Below are 24215 nucleotides of genomic sequence, written 5' to 3'. Positions count from 1 at the left end.
TGCTAATCACAGGGGTACCACAACGCATAGTGTTCCCTACTGTATGTAGGTGTTTTCACTGCATTTTAAGTGTCTTCTAGCATAGCACTGGCTCCGGTCCTGGTTAGTCAGAGTCAGTTACCACCAGTACCCGTCATTAAAAAGTTGGGGGCACAGGAGGACTTTCTGCTCTTCTGTTGGTTCTTCCTGCACATCTCTTGCTTCTTCCTGCACTTTTCTTTGTCTTTTTGGACTTCTGTTGCCTTTCTGTATTTGTGTTGCTTCTTTCTGCGCTTTTCTTCCTCTTTCTTCACGTCCTAACTTTGTAGGCCTAGTTAGAAATTAGCATTTAGAAATTCAATGAAAAAGCCATAGGTTTCAGGGACGTTATAGTTAGAAATTAGCATTTAAAAAACCTTAGAAATTCACTGGAAAAACCATAGGTTTCAGGGACGTTATAGTTAGTTGAACATTTCCCTCGTACAAACCATAGAAATTCCCCCGTTCTAGTTAGTTCAGCCAACTATAACTCGCGCCCCACAATGCACTGCTGATGACGTCACATATTACATCTTTTATGACAGGGTCAGTGACTCACTGATGACGTAACTGATGACGTCACATCATCCACGTCTAAATCTGATGCACCTCCTAACATTCTAATACAACCTTTGATACACCCACTGTAAAATACAGACTACCATTTTTTAAACTAGCGACACACCAATACCAGTTACTACATACGTGCTCACTGATTCCTAGGTCTACAGACATATCCACTCATTCACCCATACAATCACTCATACATACAGTGACTCATCAATACAACACTATCATATGCAGTCATACACCTATACAGACACTCACACGCAGCCACTCATCCATGGAGTTACTTACACACCTAGTCAGTTATGCAAAGAATCAATCACACTCCCATTTCCTCAGCTATACAGTTATACACACACCACCTAACTTTTCAAACATAATCTAACACATACTTACTCTCTTATAAAATCACTGAGACAAGTACACACTCATCTATACAGCTACTCTCACAATCACTGACTCATGTATAGTCATTTATATACTCCAAATCTCACATACACTGCCTTTTACACTTGTAGTTACTTGGACATGTACCACTGAGACATCAAATCTCTCACCGACACACCCACCCATACAGCTGTTTCCACGTGCAATCTTGAACCCATACATCCAGTGAATCAACCACTCACATCTATGCACACAGTCACACACCTCCCACCCAGCCACCCACACACTCCGTCTCCCATACAAATACTCAGGCAACCAATCAATAACCCATACAGACACTCATGTAGCTATGAACCAACACATGCAGCAGCTTACACAACAAAAGACATACTGATGCACACATTCAGACAGTTGTCACTAACCCATGCATTCAGTACGACACATTTAATCGCTCACTTATACAGTCAGTCACGCACCTACTAAGTCCTTCATCCAGACATTTATACACCTACTCATTCTTCAATACACCTTGGCATATATATAAAAAACATATTTAAACTTTACAGAAACACACAGTCACTGGATGATGTTATCAGTGATGTTATTTGAGATGTCATCAGTGATGTCACTGACCACGTCATGAATGATGTAATATGTGACGTCATCAGCAGTGCATTGCGGGGGCGCGAGTTATAGTTAGCTGAACTAACTATAACAGGGGAATTTCTATGGTTATGTACGTGTGAAATGTCCAACTAACTATAATGTACCTGAAATCTATGTTTTTTTTCAGGGAATGAATATATACACAAATACATACATATACATACACATACAGACACACATATATATACACATATACACACACACAGCTAAAATATATACTCGTCCAGCTAAGGCAGCCAAACAAGGATTTTCACACAGTAAATATTCAACTCCAAGGGTTCGTCAGAGTTGGAAACCAATACCAAAACCCTTGCCTACTACAGTATTCTTTGAGAATCCATGTAACAAAATATCTGTATATGGGCTTTACTCCTGTGTAACAGCAACACACTCTTACAGGTCTTTTAACTTTAACAAATGCTTTTCATGTTACATAAGTGAGGCCTACTGTTTTTGACATATGTTTTCATATTAACATATCAAACCTATGGCATTTGACAAACTGCATCATTGGCTTGTTACCGTAACATTTTCAGGCCTATAGCATTGAGCATAAACTCTCCAACAAGACATGCAGCGTAATAGAAACACTTGTTCAGTTGAAGCACAACTTCTGCCCAATAAAATACTGTAGTTAAGGAAATCAACATGTAAAAGGAGCCAAAGCCCTTCTCTAGTAGCGCTTCTTAAAGCTTTTTTGTAATCAGACAAGGACAGACAAGTGTGTTGTCAAGCCAGATCCAACAATGGGCAATCGTAAAAAAATGCAGTAAAAAAAAAACATGAAATTAAAGCCGATTAGGACCCCAGCCCTGGCACTGAAGTGAATTACTTTTAGGAAGATGCACATGTACACAAGAAAACACAATTACGCCTAGTGAAAGGAGCCAGTGGCTTCAATGAGCTGATCCTTTGTATCGCTCCATGCTGCATGGAATGGTGAGCAGAAGAAAAATGTGAATGACACTTAAACACATCAATAGAAGAAAAGGGCAGACTGAAAGACTGCATGTGAAATATTTTATTTTGATTACGAATGATTTATCTTGGAAAACAAGAGGCTTGCAAGACAGTAAAAGTTGTTTCAAGGCCAGGCTTAAAAATAATAAAACTCAAAAGTAAACATGCCAACGTCCAAATTCAGCAGGGCTTTGGTAGAGAATCAGAGTCCACAACTGAACCAGCAAACAGACCTATGCAGGACAGCAAGCTCATTCCATGAAATACATCAAGTTCACTTAGCAGCATTTGCCCAGCAGAGGCATATATGCTTTGTAGGGAAAATTTTGGAACAATCTTTTTTTTTAAACTTTGAGGACTTGTGGCCCGACATCAATCTTCTACAAGTTTTTTAATGGCTGATCTTGTATTGAGGCTACCTACAATCAGCATACTGAAGATAATGTTTTAGGCAAGTCCTTCTGAACCTTGAAATTCCTAACAATTAATTGGGCCGACAATATGCACACTTACCTAAGTTGTAAATTATTCAACAAATCATCTCAGGCATCATATTCCTACCAACTTGAATATTCAATGCTTACATTAGCAACAACTCACTCTTTGCCAAATATTTAAATAGGCATTACATCTTCAACGGTTATCTAAAGCCTGAGGGGAATATGCAAACATTGCCCCCTGCACCTTGCAGGAACATACATAAATGAAGAATGCAGCTATATATGGATTTCTGACATATGCCAAGTTTCTGTTACTCCCCAACTGACTCTCCTCTAATATCAGATTTCCTTGGTTAAAAGAAAGGCTCACCACCAGATAGATGCAGCCCTTTGTATTCATTTGCCTCACAACTGCAAGGCTAACTCTTGGATGTGCAAGACTGGATATGAAACCTGTTGAACAACTGTAAAGCAATACTTTCAAAGAACCAATATCATTAGGAAAGGCAGGCTACAACAGTTACACAACAACTGGTCACCAATATTTCATATATGTACTAATATATCAACCAATGGAGCCCCTTAAACTGGACTTTCTCTGTTTCTTGGCTCCAAAAAGTACGGAACGCACCTGTTGCAGCCATAACCATGCGGGTGGTGGGGGTTGTACAAATATATTTTGAAAAATCATAACGCCATTTCATTGTCAGCCTGAAGGTCGCTGCCCTGGTTTTCAGTGGCAGGCCGCATTTGGTACAAATATGCGTGTTAGGAGGTTTGGGTGTATTATATGGAATGGCTGTACAGCCTTACTGTAGAATACACTAGTAAAACCTGTCTTGGGTCCAGTCAGGCTTGTTTGAACAAACTTAAGCTCAACCCTGGGTAGCTATGGATTCGAGCAGCAAGGCTTGCACAAAGGAACTTAGTGTAAAGGATTTAACAGTACCAATAAATTAAATAAGAAAGCCACACAACATGTAAGAAACACTAGAGCAATTTATAAAAACATACTTCACATAATTTAGGAATTTTTAGAGTCCTTGATAAGCAAAATCCACTAGAGGGTTCTGGAGAAACGCCTTTTTACAGGTTTTAGCACTTTAATTCAACCGCAAACAATCATTGATCAATTTAAAGTCTTGCAAACTTTTAAAAACGTTGTAAGTGTTAGTTTGGCTACTCTGCCCTGGCTTGGGGACCAAATCTGACAGGGAGATGGTCTGGAGGGGGCAATTGGGTAGATTGGGACAGTTACTTGGCCACCAGAGCATTTTCTATTCCAGTTCAAATCTTCACAACTCGACCGCCATAGACATTAATGGAGTGGTCCGGATGCCGGATATACAGGATGAAAGCATGCTCAATGATGCTCCGGTTGCTCTGCGGTCAAGGGGAGTCTTTGTGGCGATTCCTCTGTCAACAGATTGAGTGGGGCGACTTAGGCCACAGAGGTTGGGTTCCCACGTAGTCCTCTTCGAGACTGTAGAAGGCCAGCTGTGGCTGGACTACCAGTCTCCGTACACAGCAGTCACAGCAAAATCTTTTAGTGGGGATTAGTGTCACTCTTGGGCGACCAGTTTGGATTCTGATGAAACTCCAGAGTCCAGCTGACTCTGGTGCAACTTTTGCTCATCAAAGATCGGTCTCTGGGAGCCCAACGGCAGCTAAAAGCAAATCTTCTGCGGTGGCTAGCAACTTAACAGTTTGGGCGTCTTCAGCTTTAATGTCCCTGGTGCTGTTCCAGAGGCCAGTCAACTGACTGTTGGAGTCACTTCTTTGTTCTGGGAGACAACTTTTCCCCAAATCAGGAGACCAGGGGTGTGGAATTTAATAAAATATGTACTTGTCCATGGGACAAGTAGCTTCATAAATCTACTTGTCCTGTAACAAAATCCACTTGTCCCTTTGGTGCCATGTAGTGCGCCGTCAAATAATGGCTGTAATATCTTTATAGAAGAGCTCTGATAATAGCCTCTCTGGTTATGTCAGGCTAATACTATAGAAGGATTTGAATGTTGGAGGTTTTCACCAGTTCTTCTCTAATCTTGTCCCATACTGAGAAAGGTCGGAAATTTACCCCTGACAACAGCAGAAGTAAAGTTTCTTCCAGGGCTAGGAAAAATGTGGTTGGAGAAAAAGTGAACTTGTAAACACTCAAAAGATTTCCGCTGGGGCATATTCATATTTGCTAATGCCAAGATGCAATTCACAAATATTTTCTAGGACTACGGTTTCCTGGCCTACTTAAGGAAATGCATGTGAATTCAGGAAAAACGTAAATCTGCATTAACACAAGGACATATATCATGGTTGCACTTTTGTGACTTTTTAACATTTGAGCCCCTAATTAAATCTGAGTTAACCAAGACCTTTTGTTTTTCTCAAAATGCTATCTCTTCCTATCTGTGAGCTGGCTTCATTATGTGTGACTGCATTCTGCTCTTTTACAAAGTAGTTTTGTTCAGTGCCAGGAATTTCTATGGCATTGTGGCCTTTATGAGACCAAATACTAGCTGTCTAGTAAGAACGTGCTGGCAAACAGCACCATGCCTACCTGATAATCCCCAGGTAAGGAAAGGAGCATAGTGTAGGCCAAGTGAGTAACCAGAAAATTAAAATACCCCCCACGTTGATCCAAAGTTCTTATGAACCCAAGCAAGTGAAAAAAGTCATTGGAATCCTCTCCAGAATAGCTCTCGTCTCTTCCATCTAAGCATCTATCCATTCATCCTTTCACCCACTGATATCTAGCATTTCACATTTACATTGGCACCCATTCATTCTTTTATCCATTAGCCTTTCAACAATCTGTTAGTCCATCTGTTCATCCATCAGTCCATCCGCTCATCCATCTCCAAACCTATCAATTTCAACCAACCATCCATCCATCCTTACGCTCATCCATACACCCTCCCTTTCACTCATCCATTCACCCACTCTTCTACCCATCCATCAATCCATCCTTCCATTCATCCATCCATTTATCCTTTACACTCATCCGTCCTTTAACTCTCTAATCCTTACACCCTGTAACCCATCCACTCATTCACCCTTTCCTTCACTATAACATCCTCTGTCCATCCACCATCCCCATCACTCAACCATCCTGGTCACTCATTCATCCATCCATCCATCCATCCATCCAGCCAGTTACACTTCCACTCACTCATACTTTCACCCACACATCCATTCATCCTTTCACATTAATTACGAGTCTTTGTCTGCCGAGCTGCAGACAGAAGAGGCCCATCAAGTGCTTCACCTCTACTGCAGCGGATAAAGCGCGGCGTTCACGAAGCCCCTGTTCAAACCTATCCTGCCATCTCCAAACCTATCGATCCAACTGGTCCATCCCGACGTCCTTTCACTCATCCATCCTTTTGCTCATCCATCCATCCTTTCACCCACACATCCTTCTTTTCACTCCTATTCATCCACCCTTTCACTCATCCCTCTATCCATCCCCCTCTTCACTCATCTATCCACCTACCCTTTCACATCCTCCATTTATGCTTTCGCTCATCCATCCACCCTTTCACCCATCCATCTTCCCTTTTGCTCATATTTCCATCAACCCTTTCACTAATCCCTCCATCCACCTTTACACTTAACTGTCTACCCACCCACCCATCCATCAACCCTTCCACCCAGCCATCCACCCATCCCCCACCCACTCAGCCATCTATTCATCTACTCTGTCACCCATTAATCCACCCTTTCAATAAGTCATCCATCCTTTCACTCATCAATCCACTTTCAACCTATCCATCCACTCACCCATCCCTCCATTCACCCTTGCACTTATCCTACCATTCTTTCAAACATCCATCCTTCCATCCAGCCACTCATTCATCCATGCATCTATCCATCCAGCCTTTCACTCATTCATCCATGCATCCATCCACCCTTTCACTCATTAATATATGCATCTATCCATCCAGCCACTCATTCATCCATGCATCTATGCATCCACACTTTCACTTATTCATACATGCATCTATCCATCCACTCATTCATCCATGCACCTATCCATCCACCCTTTCACTCATTCATTCATGCATCTAAACATCCACTCTTTCACTCTACTCATTCATCCATCCTTTCACTCATTCATCCATGAATCTATCCATTCACCCTTTCACTCATTCATTTATGCATCTATCATCCACTCTTGCATATTCATCCATGCATTTATACATCCACCATTTCACTTATTCATACATGCATCTATCCATTCACCCTTTCACTCAAATGTATGCATCTATCATCCACTCTTGCACGTATTCAACCATGCATCTGTACATCCGCCCTTTCACTTATTCATAGAAGCATCAATTCATCCACCCTTTCACTCACCCACCCACCCTTTCAAGTCCATTATGGGCCTTTGTTTGCGGACCAGCAGATTGAAGAGGCCCATCAAAAACTCCACAGCTGCTGTAGTTGCTACAGCGGTGTGTTCACAATGCCCCTGGTGCAGGCACAAAGTGAGATGAGAGGCCTAGTGCAAGGACAGAATTGGGGGTGGCCTTAGGCCTGCATGAAAGCCCATGGGAAACTAATGAGCTTTAATGTAAGCCCTCAATGACTTAAGATATGAGAGGCCAAGGGGAGCGGGTCAGGAATGTCACAGAGGACGGCGAAGGGTGGTGGGGTGGGGTTATCAGGTTCAGGCACAGGGTATAACATAGGTATACAGGAAAGGCAAAGTGCAAAGGAGGGGGTGCATGAGAAGGGAAAGCAAAGTGAGTTGAAGATGAGTAGGGATATTGGGACCCTATGAGGCCCAGGAGTGGAGAAAAGAATACAAGGCAGGGGTTATACAGTTAAAATCAGAGCAAGGGGCCAAGAGGCAAATAAGGCAGCCTCTTTCATGCCATTGCTGCGAGTGTACTGGAGCTGCAGAAGCCACACGAGCTTATGGAGCTGGCTCCAACTTTGAGCTCTGCTTTATCATTTTGTTGTTCTGCTCTGGGGAAATTAAAGTGCAGGCCCCAGCTTTTGCATTGACCCTTTCACTACCAATAAACTGCTCAGAGCAACTTATTAACTGGCTATGACCTACAGGGTTGAATCGCTGTGTATCGGATTACCATAAAACTGTCTACTTGTCCTTTGGACAAAATACAAATTAAAACCTCTTGCCCTCCTAAGACATCTAGATGTTTCGGGCGTGGGAGATAGGAATTCCCCACCCCTGGAAGACACAGGCACAGTCCTAACTTTGCTAGCCCAAGGTGCATCAGGTACAGTCCAGCAGATGGTGCAGCCTTTCTTTGTACAGTCAAGCGGGCAGCAGGGCAACCCTTCTTCAGTCCTGATAGGAATTCCCCACCCATGGAAGAGACAGGCACAGTCCTAACTTTGCTAGCCCAAGGTGCATCAGGTACAGTCCAGCAGATGGTGCAGCCTTTCTTTGTACAGTCCAGCGGGCAGCAGGGTAACCCTTCTTCAGTCCTTGTTCCAGTTCCGACGTGATCTGAGGTGGAGGGTGCGAGGAGGTGCCCTATTTATTCCCAGAAAGTGCCCCAGGAGGAGGGGGGCAATCATGTGGTCACTAGCCAATGGGCTACATAGTCACTGTCCCTCTTTCTGACTATTTTGCATCTAGCAATCCCAGAGTGCACTATTCCCTTCTCTCTCATGATGTCGGGCCTTTCCTTGGATGTCAGGAGCTTAGTATCCCACCCTAGAGGTGTGGCTACCCGAGGGTAGCACGCCCACAGGAAAACTGATGTGGGCACTAGGTTTCCCTCTACGTCCCTGTCATAGGCCTGTCTATCTGAACAAAGTGCAGCTACTCAGTAGTGTGAACGCCATCTGCCCCCCAAAGGCGGCTTTGCCTTTGAAGCTTGCTTTTTGGGCTAACACCCTGAGTGGCATCCTACAGAGGGAGGTGACACCTCTCTGTAAAGCGTGCTGCTATTGTTCCTAAGCCTTGGAGCCATTCACATGAATACCCAAGCTGGCAAAAAAATCTGTGTGTTGGCCAGTGCCCGTGTAAGGCTACTTGACCAGCAATGTCATATAGTGGCAAAGTCCTAAAAGTTGCATTACTTTAATAGTGACGTTAAATTAGATCTGGGCATCAGTTCGGGTTTGATGCTATGAATAATTTGATACCTTAGAGTACAAAGCTAGGTAATCCCATTCAGAAGTTAGCCAGGCTGAGGTGTCAGCCAGTAACCCTATGTTAGCCAATGGTGCTACTAGCCTTTCTACATCAAACCGGCAATTTAGAAGTGTTGCTATTAAGACATACATGAAATACATGTCCTACTTAATAATATACAGCTCCCTACCTTAGGGCTCATAAGGGCCTTCCTATGGGGAGACTTGCATATATTGTAAAGGGAAGAGGTGGCTTTGCCATTAGTGCTAATGGCAAAGTTGGACTGGCTGCGTGACAACTGCCTTTTCAGTCTGCAGTGGCAGGCTGGAAGCCATTTTGTACTTTGTCACACACGGGGTGGAACAATCAGTACTGTAGCCCTGGGTGGACAATCTGCCTTACATGCCCTTGGTACCATATAATAGGGACTTATAAATCAGTACTTGCCAATTGGAGATAGCCAATTTGTAAAGGGTTAGATAACTGGCACTGAGGTTTGGTTAGCAGGCTACAGTACATTCTCAGTTGAAAAGCCAGCAGCTAGTATTCCAAATGAGGGTGAAAAGTGTGGGGGAACCGGCAAAAAAACCAGTTCTCTTACACATGTTCTAGTCTATAAAGCCTCAACCACAGGGCCGGACTGGCTACCGGGCGTTTTGGTGAACTGCCAAGCTGGGGGCTGATTTCACTGCAGTGGGGGCTGATTTCGTTGATGGGGACCTGCGTGCTTCTAAGCAAACAAAGCAAAACCAATGGTTTTAAACACACGCAGGTTCCCATCAACGAAATCAGCCCCCAGCTTGGCAGCACACCAAAACGCCCGGTAGCCAGTCTGGCCCTGCTCAACCATCTTGCCATACTCTTATATTGCTGTATTCCGACAGCATTACATACCAAATCGCAAAAAATATGCAACTAAAACAGTATTTCAGAACGAGTGCATGGGACCCTCTCCAACCAGTTAAAAAGGTTACATTTCTGCATCACAGTCACACAGTTTACTTAATTGCTTTGCTGAAATCAACAAACGATTGAGCTGGGAAAATAGCACACGAATGATGCATCAACCAAAAATGTACATGATATGTGGAAGGTCAAAGACCTCAATATCAGCGAGATTACTCCAGAGTTTACACACCAGGCAAAAAACGGCCTCTTACCTCCTGTCCACACGTTATCAGTCCAAAGAAGATGTTTTGGATAAGTTGATGTACCCGCTGCAAAAATGCGGTGCACTCTGTGGGCTACAGTTTCAATTGGGCGGTTAGAATACGCCTTTAATTCTACCGAGGTAGACACCCAGGATTAAACAGGATTACTTTAGAAGCCATCCCAGAGTCATTGGATGATCATCCAACTACCTTAGAAGTCATTTACACGTCATCAGACATCATCAAGCTCTTGAAGTCATCAGCAAGCTGCAGAAGCTCAGCCTGAGGATTTGAGGATGACTTGAAAATGAGTATCTGATGACTCTATTAGGTGTCATTATTGGTGATGATTAAAGGATGACTTGAAAAGGAGTACCTGATGACTATAGTAGGTGTCATTATTCATGATGATTTAAGGAGGACGTGAAAGTTAGTATCTGCTGACTTCAGAAGGTGTCATTATTCCTGATGATCTGAGGATGACTTGTAAATGACTCTCCGATAACTTTACAAGATGACATTGTTCCTGATGACTTTGGGGTGATTTGAAAATAAGCATCTGAATACTTCAAAGGTACTATTGTGTTTTCAATAAGATGTTTTTGCGTCTGGTGATTTTAACAAGAATTGTTTGTCTATTTAAAGAGCACGTCCACCACTTTGGTTTCAGTTTTCCAGAAAAATGCAAACTGTTGGATGATTGCACAATGAATTGCAGATAAACGTCTGACCTCCTGCAGCTGGGAGCCCCAAAACCCAAACACACCCTGAACCCCCAAATTAACCCTTGCATCCCAAAACTCAAACACACCCTGAACCCCAATATTAACCCTTGCACCCCAAAACCCAAACACACCCTGAACCCCAATATTAACCCTGGCACCCCAAAACCCAAACACACCCTGAACCCCCAAATTAACCCTTGCACCCCAAAACCCAAACACACCCTAAACCCTAAAATTAACCCTGGCACCCCAAAACCCAAACACACCCCAAAACCCAAACACACCCTGAACCCCCAAATTAACTCTTGCACCCCAAACCCAAACACACCCTAAACCCTAAAATTAACCCTGGCACCCCAAAACCCAAACACACCCTGAACCCCCATATTAACCCTTGCACCCCAAACCCCAAACACACCCTGAACCCCAATATTAACCCTTGCACCCCAAAACCCAAACACACCCTAAACCCTCAAATTAACCCTGGCACCCCAAAACCCAAACACACCCTGAACCCCCAAATTAACCCTTGCACCACAAACCCAAACACACCCTAAACCCTAAAATTAACCCTGGCACCCCAAAACCCAAACACACCCTGAACCCCCAAATTAACCCTTGCACCCCAAACCCAAACACACCCTAAACCCTAAAATTAACCCTGGCACCCCAAAACCCAAACACACCCTGAACCCCCAAATTAACCCTTGCACACCAAACCCAAAAACACCCTAAACCCTAATATTAACCCTTGTACTCTAAAACCCAAACACACCCTAAACCCTAACACTAACCCTGGCATCCCAAAACCCAAACACAACCGAACCCCCAAATTAACCCTTGTACCCTAAAACCCAAACACACCCTAAACCCTACAATTAACCCTCGCACCCCAAATAGGGTGACCAACTGGCATTGGTGCAAATTCAGGACGGTGAGTGTAAAAATTCAGGACAAAGGGTCAAAATTCAGGACACAAATTCAGGACAGGAGGTCAAAATTCAGGACAAAACTTCAGGACAATAGGTACGTTATACAGACACATCAGAGGTCACGCAATAGTATATAAGTAAACCCAGCCATTTCCAAACATATTCAACCGTTTGCAAACCTATCCTTCATGTATCCTTCCATCTATCATTTCACTCATCCATCCCTTCATCCATCCCCTCATCCATCCTTTCACTCATCCTCCATTATCCATCCATCCATCCTTTCAACCTATCCACCTGTACACTTATCCATCCACTCTTCATCCCATCCATCCATTCACTCATCCATTCAGCCATTTACCCTTTCACCAATCCAGCCATCCTTTCACTTACTAATCCTTCCACCCATCCACTATTTTAGTCATCCATTCATCCTCCCTTTCACTTAGCCATCCTTCCTTCCATCCATCCATCCACCCACCCATCTACTCATCCACTCATGAATCCATCCATTGACCCTATCACTCATCCATCTATCATTTCACTCCTTCACACATCTATTCATCCTTTTGTCCATCTACCCTCCCTTTCACTCACTCATCCATCCACCCTTTCACTCATACGTCCATTCATTCACCCTTGCACTTATCAATGCATCCATCATTTCACTCATCCACCTACCCACCCATCATCCACCCAACCATCCATCCACCCACCATCCACCCACCCACCCATCCTTTCCCCCACCCATCCATCCTTTCACCCACCCACCATCCAATCCACTGATCCATCCTTTCACCCACCCACTATCCACCCACCCATCCATCCTTTCACCCACCCACTCATCATCCATCCTTTCACCCACCCACTCATCATCCATCCATCCTTTCACCCACCGACTCTCCATCCATCCTTTCACCCACCCATCATCCTTCCATCCATCCATCCGTTCTTCCCCTCATCATCCATCCATCCTTCCCCTCATCATCCATCCATCTCCATCATCATCCATCCATCCTTTTCCCTCATCATCCATCCATCCTTCTACCCACCCACTCATCATCCACCCATCCTTCCCCTCATCATCCATCCATCCTTCCCCTCATCCATCCATCCTTCCCCTCATCCATCCCCTCATCTATCCTTCCTATCATCCATCCTTCCCCTCACCCATCCATCCATTTATCCTTCCCCTCATCCATCCATCCTTCTCCTCATCCATCCTTCCCCTCATCCATCCATCCTTCCCATCCATCCATCCATCCCCTCATCCATCCATCCCCTCATCCATCCATCCTTCCCCTCCATCCATCCATCCTTCTCCTCATCCATCATCCTTCCCCTCATCCATCATCCAGCTACCCTTTCACCCATACATCCAGCTATTTACATTTTCTCTCCATCCTTCCCCTCACTCATCAATCCATCCATCCTCTCTCATTATCCATTTATTCAATCTTTCATTCATCCATTCACCCTTTCACTAATTCATCCAGCCATTCACCCATCCCTTCACTTACTTACTCGTCGACCTTTCCATATTAATTTTGAGCTGAGCCCTTTTGAGAAGAGGCCCATCAAGAACTTCACCCTCGCTGCAGGGGCCGTTCCAGGACTGGGACAGAAGCCACCCAGGGCGGAGACAGGATCCACCACAGGGGGGGACAAGAGCCATCACAGGTGGTGTGGACTGGAGCCACAACATGGGGGGACAGAAGCCATCACAGGCGGGGGGGGTGGACTGGAGCCACCACATGGGGGGACAGGAGCCATCACTGAGGGGAGGGCAGGAGCCATCACAGGAGAGGGAACAGGATCCACCAGGGTGGGCACAGGGTTGGGCATGCAGTATTCTAGTATAATCTTGGGCTCCTCGCCCCCTCCTGCACAAGACAACGAGAAGACAGGCTCTCTGTCCAAAATGCCACCCCCCACTGTGATGTACAGTACTTACAGGAGATACTCTAAGAGAACTGATTTAACTGATTGTCCTCCATACTTTGTTAATCAGTGTGGGTGAGATTGTGCCATTTCTTTATTTTCTTACATTATAGACGGCATGTTTGAGGAACCGAGGTTTGCTTACAATTTAGTGACAGTAATTACGCTCTGTGAAGAGAACCACGTGCTGCCTCAGTGTAATCGGTGGTGTAATCTGGCCGAGTCTCGGATGTTTGGGGCCCTGGGTAGAAATGGAATGTGTGAGCCCCCCTCTAAATAGCAGAGACATGATGCACTCAGGGCTGTTTGCATCTGAATAGATGCCGCTGCTCCTGAACCTGCAGCCCCTCGCTCTCAGTCACCTTCGAAGCACCTCTTAACAGCTCATCAAGAGCTGGAGGTGTGAGGGTTGCCATCCCGCTGTGCCTCTCCAATGCTGCTGAGAATCGGAGGAGCTTTGGTGCAGCATCGGAGTGAAGAAGGGAGGTGGGTGGAAGCTGTGCCCTGTTAAAATGTCATCCTAACCCCAAACCTAAACATGCTCTAAACCCTTAAATTACACCTGGCCCCCCAAAACACAAACCCACCCTCAACCGTAAAATGACCATGTACGCCCTAAAATCCAAAAGCCCTACAAACCCCCAAACTTTTTATGAATGCGGAATGCCGGGAGGCGCTGCTGTGATATGATACTTTCTGTACCCCCAGGCTGCACTTCCTTCATAGAGTATTTCCATAAACACATAGTTTAGTGGAATCCGATTGTTAGATTCTTTAAACAACTGCGGACAGACCTGCTCATGGCCCGAGGAATAGGTCTTGCAAAGGAAAACAAGCGTTGTCGTCATGGTGACTGCCGAATTCACTCCATCACAATACTAAAATACATTTTTAAAAAGCAGTTGCCTCGAACACAATGCCAAAATCACCTACTGTAAACCATCAGTCTGCCGCCTGGCTGGGACTCGAACCGCAGATCCTCAATGCAGAGCAGCTCTCTCACCTTTACTTCCTCTAGCAAAAGCCTACGCACATCCGGGAGCGCCGGAAGTGACGTCATTGTTCTGCGGCAAGAGCGAACATTGCCGTGAGTGCAATGGCCATTAAAGGGACAGATGGATTGGCATCGTTCTCTTTATTTTTCCAACTCCACTTCCTTCGTCGATTCCAGCGTATACTCAGGTAAGTGCTGCAGCTGTTAAAAAAGAGCAGCATCGATCCTCCGCTCTCGGTCCCAGCTCCTCAATTTCCGTCCCAGACCAGCTTCCTCATTTTTCGGAAAGCACGAGTTTTCATTAAGGGGGCAAATTCAGACGCAGCTCCCTGCATGTGTGTGCTTCGTACGTGTTATAATGAATACCTGCGTTGCAATGTGTGTGTATTATGTGTGTTTGATGTTTGTCTGTATCAGCCTGCCTGCTTGTTTAATATGCACCTTTTGTGTTTGAGCATGTGTATTTTTGTGTTTGAGCATGTGTATTTTTGTGTATGTGTGACGTAGTGCGTGCCTGTGTAAGTTGTGGAAAATTGCAAAAAGCCTAAAAAATGTGTTTTACAGCTAGTTCTTCGCCGTAAGGAAAGATAAATTACTGCCCGGATATTGTAGGTCCCATGTTGGTTCCAAGTGCACCTGCGTGTATTCAAGATTCTCGACCAAATGGAACAGTTTTCGATCTACTGAAAAGTTGTCAATCAAAAAAGGCTAAACACATTTATTTATGTGAATATTGTATATTGTTGAGCATTACTTGTGTCCTTGCAACTTGTAGTGAGCCTTCATTACTAAATGAATGTGTGCTCTATTGTTGAATCCTGGTCACGTTCCCCAAGCTGTGTAGTGTGCAGAGCAGCACATCTTCTAAAACACTGGCAGTTTTCATGGATGCGTTTCAAAGCATAAGGATAAATGCTTCAAATAACTTAGCCGTTGTAATGCTGGTTCTTTATTTTGTTTGCTATTTGTGTAATTGAAAGGCCTGGTTGCCTGTGGCGATTGAGGTTTACGCCCTATTTAGGAAACGTAGTCCGACGCATTCCAACATCTTGCAATATCTACTTTCGCAAAAAAGGCTATCATTCTGGTTTCGTTCCATGTGCATGCAATGTTTTTAACTCGTTTGTATATATTATTGAGACAGGGCCAATTACGTATTCCCTGTTTGCGCTAATTTACCTTGACCGCTAAGATCTCTGTAAAAATGAAGCCGGTCTTGTTACATCTGCCACTATCGATCCCAGCCATATATTATCCAGTTACAACCTGACCTACTGCTAAAGTACTGAGGGATCGAGCCCTGAGATGAATCACATTAATATTTCCTATTTTCTCTTTCTCTCGCCTTCTCTTTCTCTCTCTCGCCTTCTCTCTCTCGCCTTCTCTTTTTCTCTCTCTCTCGCCTTCTCTTTTTCTCTCTCTTTCGCTTTCTCTCTCTCTCGCCTTCTCTTTCTCTCTCTCTCGCCTTCTCTTTCTCTCTCTCTCGCCTTCTCTTTCTCTCTCTCTCGCCTTCTCTTTCTCTCTCTCTCGCCTTCTCTTTCTCTCTCTCTCGCCTTCTCTTTCTCTCTCTCTCGCCTTCTCTTTCTCTCTCGCCTTCTCTTTCTCTCTCTCTCGCCTTCTCTTTCTCTCTCTCTCGCCTTCTCTTTCTCTCTCTCTCGCCTTCTCTTTCTCTCTCTCTCGCCTTCTCTTTCTCTCTCTCTCGCCTTCTCTCGCCTTCTCTTTCTCTCTCTCTCGCCTTCTCTCGCCTTCTCTTTCTCTCTCGCCTTCTCTCGCCTTCTCTTTCTCTCTCTCTCGCCTTCTCTCTCTCTCTCGCCTTCTCTTTCTCTCTCTCCTTCTCTCGCCTTCTCTCTCTCTCTCGCCTTCTCTCTCTCTCTTTCGCCTTCTCTTTCTCTTTCTCTCTCTCTCGCCTTCTCTTTCTCTTTCTCTCTCTCTCTCTCTCTCGCCTTCTCTTTCTCTCTCTCGCCTTCTCTCTCTCTTTCGCCTTCTCTTTCTCTTTCTCTCTCTCTCGCCTTCTCTTTCTCTTTCTCTCTCTCTCTCTCTCGCCTTCTCTTTCTCTCTCTCGCCTTCTCTCTCTCGCCTTCTCTCTCTCTTTCGCCTTCTCTCTCTCGCCTTCTCTTTCTCTCTCGCCTTCTCTTTCTCTCTCGCCTTCTCTTTCTCTCTCGCCTTCTCTTTCTCTCTCGCCTTCTCTTTCTCTCTCGCCTTCTCTTTCTCTCTCGCCTTCTCTTTCTCTCTCGCCTTCTCTTTCTCTCTCGCCTTCTCTTTCTCTCTCGCCTTCTCTTTCTCTCTCGCCTTCTCTTTCTCTCTCGCCTTCTCTTTCTCTCTCGCCTTCTCTTTCTCTCTCGCCTTCTCTTTCTCTCTCGCCTTCTCTTTCTCTCTCGCCTTCTCTTTCTCTCTCTCGCCTTCTCTTTCTCTCTCTCGCCTTCTCTTTCTCTCTCTCGCCTTCTCTTTCTCTCTCTCTCTCGCGCCTTCTCTCTCTTCTCTCTCTCTCTCGCCTTCTCTTTCTCTCTCTCTCGCCTTCTCTTTCTCTCTCTCTCGCCTTCTCTTTCTCTCTCTCTCGCCTTCTCTTTCTCTCTCTTTCGCCTTCTCTTTCTCTCTCTCTCGCCTTCTCTTTCTCTCTCTCTCGCCTTCTCTTTCTCTCTCTCTCTCTCGCCTTCTCTTTCTCTCTCTCTCTCTCGCCTTCTCTTTCTCTCTCTCTCTCTCGCCTTCTCTTTCTCTCTCTCTCTCTCGCCTTCTCTTTCTCTCTCTCTCTCTCTCTCGCCTTCTCTCTCTCGCTTTCTTTCTCTCGCCTTCTTTCTCTCTCTCGCCTTCTCTTTCTCTCTCTCTCGCCTTCTCTTTCTCTCTCTTTCTCTCTCGCCTTCTCTTTCTCTCTTTCTCTCTCGCCTTCTCTTTCTCTCTCTCTCGCCTTCTCTTTCTCTCTCTCTCGCCTTCTCTCTCTTTCTCTCTCTCTCGCCTTCTCTCTCTTTCTCTCTCTCTCTCGCCTTCTCTCTCTTTCTCTCTCTCTCTCGCCTTCTCTCTCTTTCTCTCTCTCTCTCGCCTTCTCTCTCTTTCTCTCTCTCTCTCGCCTTCTCTTTCTCTCTCTCGCCTTCTCTTTCTCTCTCTCTCGCCTTCTCTTTCTCTCTCTCTCGCCTTCTCTTTCTCTCTCTCTCGCCTTCTCTCTCTTTCTCTCTCTCTCGCCTTCTCTCTCTTTCTCTCTCTCTCTCGCCTTCTCTCTCTTTCTCTCTCTCTCTCGCCTTCTCTCTCTTTCTCTCTCTCTCTCGCCTTCTCTTTCTCTCTCTCGCCTTCTCTTTCTCTCTCTCTCGCCTTCTCTTTCTCTCTCTCTCGCCTTCTCTCTCTTTCTCTCTCTCTCTCGCCTTCTCTCTCTTTCTCTCTCTCTCTCGCCTTCTCTCTCTCTCGCCTTCTCTTTCTCTCTCTCTCTCTCGCCTTCTCTCTCTCTCTCTCTCTCGCCTTCTCTCTCTCTCTCGCTTTCTTTCTCTCGCCTTCTTTCTCTCTCTCGCCTTCTCTTTCTCTCTCTCTCTCTCTCGCCTTCTCTCTCTCTCGCCTTCTCTCTCGCCTTCTCTCTCGCCTTCTCTCTCTCTCTCGCCTTCTCTCTCTCTCTCGCCCTCTCTCTCTCTCGCCTTCTCTCTCTCTCTCTCGCCTTCTCTCTCTCTCTCTCGCCTTCTCTCTCTCTCGCCTTCTCTCTCTCTCTCGCCTTCTCTCTCTCTCTCTCTCGCCTTCTCTCTCTCTCTCTCTCGCCTTCTCTCTCTCTCTCTCTCTCTCTCGCCTTCTCTCTCTCTCGCCTTCTCTCTCTCTCTCTCTCTCTCTCGCCTTCTCTCTCTCTCTCTCGCCTTCTCTCTCTCTCTCTCGCCTTCTCTCTCTCTCTCTCGCCTTCTCTCTCTCTCTCTCGCCTTCTCTCTCTCTCTCTCGCCTTCTCTCTCTCTCTCTCTCGCCTTCTCTCTCTCTCTCTCTCTCTCTCGCCTTCTCTCTCTCTCTCTCTCGCCTTCTCTCTCTCTCTCTCTCGCCTTCTCTCTCTCTCTCTCTCGCCTTCTCTCTCTCTCTCTCTCGCCTTCTCTCTCTCTCTCTCGCCTTCTCTCTCTCTCTCTCTCGCCTTCTCTTTCTCTCTCTCTCGCCTTCTCTCTCTTTCTCTCTCTCTCGCCTTCTCTCTCTTTCTCTCTCTCTCTCGCCTTCTCTCTCTTTCTCTCTCTCTCTCGCCTTCTCTCTCTTTCTCTCTCTCTCTCGCCTTCTCTTTCTCTCTCTCGCCTTCTCTTTCTCTCTCTCTCGCCTTCTCTTTCTCTCTCTCTCGCCTTCTCTTTCTCTCTCTCTCGCCTTCTCTCTCTTTCTCTCTCTCTCGCCTTCTCTCTCTTTCTCTCTCTCTCTCGCCTTCTCTCTCTTTCTCTCTCTCTCTCGCCTTCTCTCTCTTTCTCTCTCTCTCTCGCCTTCTCTTTCTCTCTCTCGCCTTCTCTTTCTCTCTCTCTCGCCTTCTCTTTCTCTCTCTCTCGCCTTCTCTTTCTCTCTCTCTCGCCTTCTCTCTCTTTCTCTCTCTCTCTCGCCTTCTCTCTCTTTCTCTCTCTCTCTCGCCTTCTCTCTCTCTCGCCTTCTCTTTCTCTCTCTCTCTCTCGCCTTCTCTCTCTCTCTCTCTCTCGCCTTCTCTCTCTCTCTCGCTTTCTTTCTCTCGCCTTCTTTCTCTCTCTCGCCTTCTCTCTCGCCTTCTCTCTCTCTCGCCTTCTCTCTCTCTCGCCTTCTCTCTCGCCTTCTCTCTCGCCTTCTCTCTCTCTCTCGCCCTCTCTCTCTCTCGCCTTCTCTCTCTCTCTCTCGCCTTCTCTCTCTCTCTCTCGCCTTCTCTCTCTCTCTCTCGCCTTCTCTCTCTCTCTCGCCTTCTCTCTCTCTCTCTCTCGCCTTCTCTCTCTCTCTCTCTCGCCTTCTCTCTCTCTCTCTCTCTCTCTCGCCTTCTCTCTCTCTCGCCTTCTCTCTCTCTCTCTCTCTCTCTCGCCTTCTCTCTCTCTCTCTCGCCTTCTCTCTCTCTCTCTCGCCTTCTCTCTCTCTCTCTCGCCTTCTCTCTCTCTCTCTCTCGCCTTCTCTCTCTCTCTCTCTCGCCTTCTCTCTCTCTCTCTCTCTCTCTCGCCTTCTCTCTCTCTCTCTCTCGCCTTCTCTCTCTCTCTCTCTCGCCTTCTCTCTCTCTCTCTCTCGCCTTCTCTCTCTCTCTCTCTCGCCTTCTCTCTCTCTCTCTCTCGCCTTCTCTCTCTCTCTCTCTCGCCTTCTCTCTCTCTCTCTCTCGCCTTCTCTCTCTCTCGCCTTCTCTCTCTCTCGCCTTCTCTCTCTCTCGCCTTCTCTCTCTCTCGCCTTCTCTCTCTCTCGCCTTCTCTCTCTCTCGCCTTCTCTCTCTCTCGCCTTCTCTCTCTCTCGCCTTCTCTCTCTCTCGCCTTCTCTCTCTCGCCTTCTATCGCCCTCTCTCTCCTGCTCTTGGCTCTCTGCAAATTTGCTCTCGTGTTCAGTATCACCTTGCGCATGCTCTGCAACCTTTGTTTGAGATCAGGAAGTTTCCCTACTTGTTTTGGCAAGACCACAGGGTTGAACCTCGGGTGAAACCCGTACGTACAATAAAAGGGAGAGTAAGCAGTGGATGCATGTTTTGCACTGTTATATGCGACTTCCGCCACCCACAGCCACTCCACCCATGCCTCTGTGTTGTTGTTGACATAACATCGGAGGTACTGTTTCAGGGTTTGATTGAGTCTTTCGGTTTGCCCGTCGGTTTGTGGGTGAAAGCTCGTAGACAGTGTGGTATCGATTCTGAGAGCCTCACACCATGTTTTCCAGAATTTTGCTGTGATCTGAGACGATAGTCCTGGGGATTCCGTGCATCCTCACCACGTGTTGCAACAACATGTTGGCTAGTTGGCTAGCCGTAGGTACTTGTTTGCATGGTAGGAAATGACCCATTTTGGTAAGATAGTCCACTACCACTATTATGGCCGTGTTTCCCTGACTTTCCGGCAACCCCACGATGAAGTCAATGGAGATTCTTTCCCACGGCTCCTCTGGGGTAGGCATGATTTGTAGTAGGCCCGCTTTCCGGTGATGGTCCGTCTTTGATTGTGCGCATACTGTGCATTCTTTTACCCATGCCTTCACATCTCTCCGCACCTCAGGCCACCAGAATTGGCGCAGCACCCGATCCAGCGTCTTGTCTTCTCCTTGATGACCTGCGCTAGGAACTGTATGGCACCATCCAAACACGAGTTTCCTCAAAGAAACAGCAGGAACGAGGATTTGTTTACCCTTCAGAGCGATCCCTTCCCTTGATCGCCATTCAGGATGGGAACGCAACCAACTCCTCCAGACCCGGTATTGCAGGTCTTGACGTACTCTTTGAAGGAAAGTCTCGGGGTGTGTAGCACAGAGGAATTTGCTCGGTTCGATGATGGATACCTCTGGGGGTGTCTCTCTCATGGGAGCAGTGTCTTGTCTGGTCAAGGCGTCTGCTTTCTTATTGTCCCTCCCTGGACGAAATGTTACCAGGAAGTGATATTCCGCAAAAAACTGCATCCATCTCAACTGTCGGGGCGTGAGATTTCTAGCAGACCGCATGAACTGTAAATTCCGATGGTCGGTATATACAGTGACCTGATGCACGGCTCCCAACAGCAGATGTCTCCATTCCATAAATGCGTCGCGAATGGCCAAAAGTTCCTTTTCTGCTATGGCGTAGTGTGTCTCTGCCTCGTTTAATTTCCTTGACATGAAGGCGATGGGGTGCAGATAGCCCGTGGTGTCTTGCCGTTGAGAGAGAACCGCTCCAATAGCGACGTCGGACGCATCTGCCTCCACAATATATGGCAATGAGGGATTAGCATGCGTGAGAACCGGGGCTGTGGTGAACGCATTTTTCAACCTCACGAAAGCGGCTTGAGCTTCCTCATTCCATAGGAATTTGATTCTTTTTCGGGTGAGTCTAGTTAATGGTACCACCATGTCCGAAAAATCTTTGATGAACCTGCGATAGAAGTTCGCAAACCCTAACAGGCTTTGCACCTCTTTGACGTTTTGAGGCCTAGGCCAGTCTTCAATGGCCTTTACTTTCCTCTCTGCCATGACTTGACCTGAAGGAGTCAGCATTACCCCTAGGAATTCCACCGTATCTACGTGGAAATCGCATTTGGTAATCTTGCAAAACAGATGATGTTTCCGGAGGGCTTGTAGAACCAAACTCACATGTCTCACGTGTTCTTGTTCGTCGTTGGAATATACCAGGATATCATCGATATATACAACAGTAAAGACGTCCAAATACTCCCTCAAAACCTCATTGAGGAAGAATTGAAACGCCGCTGGCGCATTACAGAGGCCAAACGGCATCACCAGGTATTCGTATAGACCATACCTGGTTTTGAAGGCCGTTTTCCATTCGTCGCCTTCTTTGACTCTAACCAGATGGTATGCCCCCCTTAAATCCAGCTTGGTGTAAATAGACGCAGCTCTCACCTGCTCCAGAAGCACGGGAATCAACTGTAAAGGATACCGATTTTTTTTATCGTTATGTCGTTGATCCTCCGAAAGTCGATACAACATCTCAGCTCCCCATTTGCTTTCGGTATGAAAAAGAGAGGCGATGCTGCAGGCGATCTCGAGGGACGGATGTACCCCAACTTCAGAAACTTGTCCAGGTACTCTCTTAGATAGTTGTTTTCCGGTATAGTAAGGGAATAAATCCTGCCACACGGTATCTCCGATCCCGGGATTAAATCAATCCGGCAATCGTAGTCTCGGTGTGGTGGTAACACATCTGCCTGGGTGTCGTTAAACACATCCGCAAATCCTTGGTAACACTCCGGAAGCAACACCTCTTTTTCTGCGGCTGTAGCGACTAGGTGCCTCTGATGTTCCTGACGGGTTTCAGGTTGTGATTGTTGCATACAGTGAGTCAGACAATACTGAGAGTTGAACCTAATCGTTTTGTTTCCCCAATGCACTGAGGGTTCGTGTTCCCGCAACCAAGGAAGGCCCAAAATGGCCTCGTACATAGGAGCCTGGATGATGTTAAACGAGATTCTTTCGTGATGGCTGTCTTCGTAGATCATGACGCACTCTTCGGTGTGATAACAGATAGGACCAGAAACCAACTCCTTTCCGTCCACTGCATAAACCATTTCTGGCACTTCCTTCCGCTCTAGTGTCACCCCTAACCCCGAGGCCACTTCTTGGCCCATGAAACATCCGGTGGCTCCAGAATCTATCATGGCGTTTATTTCCCTGGCCACTTCTCCCACCATGAGTGTCATGGTTACTACGAAATGTTCTTTTGCCCTCGTCTCTCTTGTATTCAAGGAAGGGATCACCTTACTGCCTGAAAACCTCCCTTCTATGTCTTTCAAGCTTTGGCGTTTCCCTCCTCTTTCTCCGCTGTTACCACCGACGCTTGTCCGACCCGTGGTTTTCCGTATTTGGGTTTGACCGGACATTCACGTAAATAATGCCCTTTCTTTCCGCAGTAAAGGCAAAGACCCTGTTTCCTACGATGGTCTCTTTCGCTAAGGGTCAGAGAGGCTCTCACGGTTCCGATGTCCATCGCCGCTGTGGCACTGTGATTCTTGTCTGGACCTACTGTCTTCTCCCCATATGGCGCTGTTTTATCTTTCTTCCTCACGTCTCCTTTTCTTTCGCGCAGCCGATGGTCTAAACGTAAGGTGAGGTCTATGAGAGCGGCGCACGTGACTGGTTGTGGATCAATCTGGGCCAGTACGTCCTTCATCTCGTCTGTTAACCCCCTATAGTACACTGCCGATTTCTTGGCCTCGGGCCAGTCCGTTTCGGCCACCAGCCTCCGAAAGTTGTTTAGATAGGACACCAAATCCTGGCTCCCCTGGTGTAGATCCAAGAGGTCTCGATCCGCGGAGAACGTATCCGCTCTTCTATCGAATGTGTGCTCAAAGCTGACTCTGAACTCGTCCCAATCGTGTAATAACGGGTCGTCGTTGCGAACTATCGGAACGGCCCTTTGAGCTGCTTCCCCTCCCAAATATGAAATAAGAAAAGCTACTCTGGCTTGATTCGTGAGAAACAGTTTCGGTTTACAGGTGAAGTGTAATAGAATTTGGGTCATGAACACTTGGACCTTTTTTATGTCCCCATGAAATCTTTCTGGTGGAGCTAGAGGGACCTGTGTAGGCATCTCTACGACTAATGAGTTGGGGCGAGCCGTTCCCCCTATATCAAATGGATTTCGCAGTAAGTGATCTACTCTCGCATGTAGGGTGGCGTTCTCCTGGCGTGATGCGGCTAGGTCTGCCTGCATCAATGCCATAGCTTCCACCACGTCTTCTAGAGTGGCCATGATTCACACAAC

General features: G+C 46.4%; 2 protein-coding genes across 5 annotated transcripts in view; one reads left to right on the top strand and one right to left on the bottom strand.

The window, feature by feature from the left end:
- Positions 1–14958, bottom strand: part of FAM20B (FAM20B glycosaminoglycan xylosylkinase) — a 188478-nt gene extending 173520 nt beyond the window's left edge. The window contains exon 1 of one of the 2 annotated variants that reach the window (XM_078642242.1): positions 14836–14958. The gene's annotated coding sequence lies outside the window, so the exon portion shown is untranslated. Of the gene's footprint in view, positions 1–14831 lie in introns of both variants that reach the window. The other variant, XM_078642251.1, reaches the window with a different exon arrangement.
- LOC144754462 (uncharacterized) overlaps positions 14950–24215 on the top strand; it is a 92968-nt gene continuing 83702 nt past the window's right edge. For 2 of the 3 annotated variants that reach the window (XR_013594727.1, XM_078642265.1), the window contains exon 1: positions 14950–15084. The gene's annotated coding sequence lies outside the window, so the exon portion shown is untranslated. The remainder of the gene's footprint in view (positions 15085–24215) is intronic. The other variant, XM_078642275.1, reaches the window with a different exon arrangement.

Source organism: Lissotriton helveticus, chromosome 1_1, assembly GCF_964261635.1.
Source record: "Lissotriton helveticus chromosome 1_1, aLisHel1.1, whole genome shotgun sequence".
Classification (NCBI taxonomy): Eukaryota; Metazoa; Chordata; class Amphibia; order Caudata; family Salamandridae; genus Lissotriton; species Lissotriton helveticus.
This window is presented reverse-complemented; position numbering and strand designations above follow the sequence as displayed.